This window comes from Anomalospiza imberbis, chromosome 3 (genome assembly GCF_031753505.1).
Source record: "Anomalospiza imberbis isolate Cuckoo-Finch-1a 21T00152 chromosome 3, ASM3175350v1, whole genome shotgun sequence".
Classification (NCBI taxonomy): domain Eukaryota; kingdom Metazoa; phylum Chordata; class Aves; order Passeriformes; family Viduidae; genus Anomalospiza; species Anomalospiza imberbis.
Genome location: NC_089683.1, coordinates 18123820 through 18127726, shown reverse-complemented (window position 1 = coordinate 18127726; position 3907 = coordinate 18123820). Strand labels below are relative to the sequence as shown.

Below are 3907 nucleotides of genomic sequence, written 5' to 3'. Positions count from 1 at the left end.
TGACAGCCTCTGTGTCTCTCTGTAAGGTTCAAAGGATGAAACTTCAAGTCCTCATATAGTGGAAAAAGAGCCTAATGACTATCCTAGATTATTAAGTCTCTGATTTCCACAAAATCCGTTTGCTCCTGATGAAGAACAAGGCAGAAGTCAGGCTGCTGTATGCAGGTGAGTTGGATATTTAATGCTTTCAGACCTAAATTCTGGGACTGCATCCATTAGATCCCATTGTAAGCTCTCCCTCAAGCAACTGAGGCAAGAAATTGTAAGATTTATGCCCACATTGCTAGCAAAAGTATATCACAAAGAAACCCCAACAGACAGACCCAAAACTTTTCCCATAAGGCTGTGGTCCTAATCCTCATTTTGTATGTCACTTCTTAGCATAAAAAAACCACAAAAAACCCCAAAAATAAACAAACAAAAAAACCCCCAACAAAAAACACCACCAAAGTAAAAAAATAGTATTTTTGTCTATGCTGGAAGGGAAAACAAGACTAGGACTTGTTTTCTGGCCAGGAGTCTGATGGGCACAGCTTAGCTTGTTTCTATACAACTAAATTCTAGTCCCATTCTTCCTTCCCAAACCAGTAGAATCCCTAATGAGCAGCAGTGGGAATGGTCACTAGCCTATGTGGCCCTAAACTTGCCCCTAACTTGTGCGTGTCCACTGTCTGGGGCACACCAGTGCTGTTTGGTCTGAGCCAAAATCAGTCCTGGGTACAGCTCTAGTGATTTAGCAGCAGGGAGAGCTGTGAGCCATGGTCACACCAGAGCACTGACTGTTTATTTTGCTTTTAAGGACAACTGGGGCTGGGGCAGAGAAAGGTAGCTTGTTCTGGAAGCACCTGGGGTTTCCTCTTTCAACTTTGAGCTGTGTGTGGAGCTTATCTTGTCCAGATCTGCTGTGTGAGCAGCTCAGACCCTCATCCTTTGTCCTCACCTACACTACCGTGCCCACAGCCCTTGCTGGGGCAAATGCCTGTGCCTGGACTTGGACCTCCCTGATCCTGACCAAGGCTTAACTCATTGACTGGACTTGGACTTTCGTCATCACCATAAACCTATTTGGAGATCACTGGGCTCCTGGTTGACTGGGGTGACCATTGCTGACTGGCCCTGCTCACCTTATTTGGAGCCTGGTGAGTGTAGCAAGCTTTCAAATGTGGGATATTGTTGCTGCCCGGTTCAGCCCCAGGAGTGGCAATGGATCCTTGATGGCAGAGTGACAAGGATGCAGCCCACCTGGGGGAAAGTCAGCTAACGTCGGTGACGAAGCAGGAACGATTAAATAAACCTGGAAAGCAAAATTTATAATGTACAAATAAAGGGATAAGCCACATACAATATATGGTTACTTCAAAGACCTTGAAATGGGGAAAACACGACAATGTATACAGTGCTGGCTGAGGGCAGGGAAACAATGAACAAGAACTATAAACATTTCCTTATATGGAGAACATAACTAACCAATCACGAACAAGAACTCAGAACATCACCTTATTTGGCATGAACATATTATCATAACCTTTCCCATGATTCCATGCACCTCTCCATAACTTAGCTAGATGCTGCCCTCCTTAGCATCCTGTTTCCCATGGCCTCAGACTGATGTCTCCTGTGTACTCAGTTGAGGCCAAGTCACTGTCCATCCCAGCCTGTTCGACTCCCACAGGATACCAAATCTGAAAGGGAAAACTACAGACCTATTCTCACGGATGTCAACATTTGCAAAGTAGTCATATGCACTCTGCAGACCATCTCAATTTTTGTGCTACAGGTGTAACACTGCAGTGTGCCAGAGGTGCATTTCAAGTCACAGCTTGGGTGATTTGTGTGCACAAATGGTCAAAAAGAGCATTTTTCTAAAGCCTTAATCCTATAATTTCATCTGCTAATTATATCTTTGTATTGTTACAAGGTAGTGCTTAGGGCCACATGACCTAAAACCATTAATTGAAACACCAATCTCATATATACCCATTTGTCAGCTTCCCACTGCTTATATAACTTGAAATTTCAACAACTGCTTAGAGCATGTACATACTCTGCAATATAACCTCCTCTAACTTTTACTCTGTCCCCTCTTTATGCATTTCAGGTAAAATAAGGCTGTGGATCTGCATCCCTACAAACTAAGAATATAGGTTCTCTTTTTTCACAAAATGAAGAAATGGCCATCCTGCCATTGGAATGACATTCTTCGGAAATTCCCTATTTATCTTCCCCAGATCTGAAACACGGCTCAAACACTTCCATCGTTTGTGTAAAAAAGTAACAATGGCTGTAATGCATCATCTTAGTCATTATTGGGTAAGATGAGAATCTTTCAGATAAGGAGTGGTCAAATTACAGTGTGTCTTGAATACAAAGGCCATAATTATAAACTTCTCTTGCATATGTACAGACAGTAATTTCAGTGAACAGGCTGCAGGAGTCATGCTGCAATGTTGTAACTTTGAATGTATTTGTAACGGGCATGTAAGCATAGAAAGGACTATCATATACAGGATGATGTTTTGTGGCTGGTTCAGCCCAGCCTGTTCTTCTAAGAACATTTAGGCAGTATCTAAAAACTTATCATAATAATGCCTCTTTTAAAGTAATGTTTTAAGTTTAGGGATAAACCATGAGATTCTGCTTGAATATAATTCATATTTGTACATGTATACTTACACAGGAAAAAGTATATTTGTCATATGCCTTACTATGCCTAAATTTAATTCTGTAGCATGAAGCCTCACAAAATAAAAAACAAAACCAAATCCACCCAAACACACATTATTTGTAGTCTTAAGGCATCTTATTTCTAAGTGTATTACTTGAAAATCAGGATAGGTACACATTTCATACAACTGTGTTTTCAGCAAAAATATAAAGGGAGAGGACAGAAAGAAAGCTTTAGTGTGACTCCATCCAGTAACTGTTTCAACAATCAATGGCAAAAGTCAAAGGTTGTTTTATTTGCCTTTAAAGTCAATAGAGGAACAAAACTACTATAAAAGTATCTTGAGTTGAGAAGTCAAATATTTATTAACACTGAAGGAAAGACTGAGCTGATTACAGGACTTAGAATAGGATTTAAAGGCTCTTCTTTCAAATAAAATTTGATCAATATAACCCATCCGAGCAGTCCTCAGTTTATTAGATTCTTCTACTTAGGAGGTCTTTGCAGAGTTTAATTTGTCTTACTGGTTTCTGTTGCAATACTAAGGGCAGAATCTTCTAGAAGTATATTATTTAAAGATTGATTCCTATTCTTTTTTTTCACTTCAAATATCAATCCTTAGTTAAATCAATAAATGGTTTTAAGGGTTTTTTATAACAGACTTCCATAGTTCAGTTCTGGACTTGTAAAAAAGATTGTTAGTCTTGGACAATCTCTATTAATGATAATGAAATTAATGTGTACTTGCTGATACAACACTGAGAGGGAGAGCTAAGGTAGGAAATTTTAAACTGTGTTTATAGTTTCTTTCTTATGTCTTTTTCCCACAGATGACATCAAGCATAATTCCATTAACACTGTAACTACACTTTCTAATAAAGTATTGCAATTATGTAAATATATGTGCTCTAATTATGTAATTAGACCAACAGTAATTATGTATATGCATTGCCAATTATAAGTTAAAATTACATTAAAAATATTGCTCAATGAACAAAAAATAAAATTAGAGATGTGGAAATGTAAAATATGGAAATGAATGTAAAAGGTTATTGCAAGACATTCACTCGTATAAATGAACATTGCTCTACCTTAACCTTATCCACTTCCTCCTTCTGTTTTCCGACCATTCTTGTACCTAGGACTACTTCTGCTGTAATATTTTTTCACCTGTTCAAAAATAATAACATTGAAGTGATGCAAGGTGAGGCAATAGAGCCATGTGCCTCCCAAGAATTCTGT

At 38.7% G+C, this 3907-nt stretch overlaps 1 long non-coding RNA gene across 1 annotated transcript; it reads left to right on the top strand.

The window, feature by feature from the left end:
• The first annotated feature begins 1713 nt into the window (after positions 1–1713).
• Positions 1714–2762, top strand: LOC137472012 (uncharacterized). The gene is made up of 2 exons (XR_010997968.1): positions 1714–1801; positions 2099–2762. It is a non-coding gene; the product is annotated as an uncharacterized lncRNA (long non-coding RNA).
• Positions 2763–3907: the final 1145 nt, after the last annotated feature.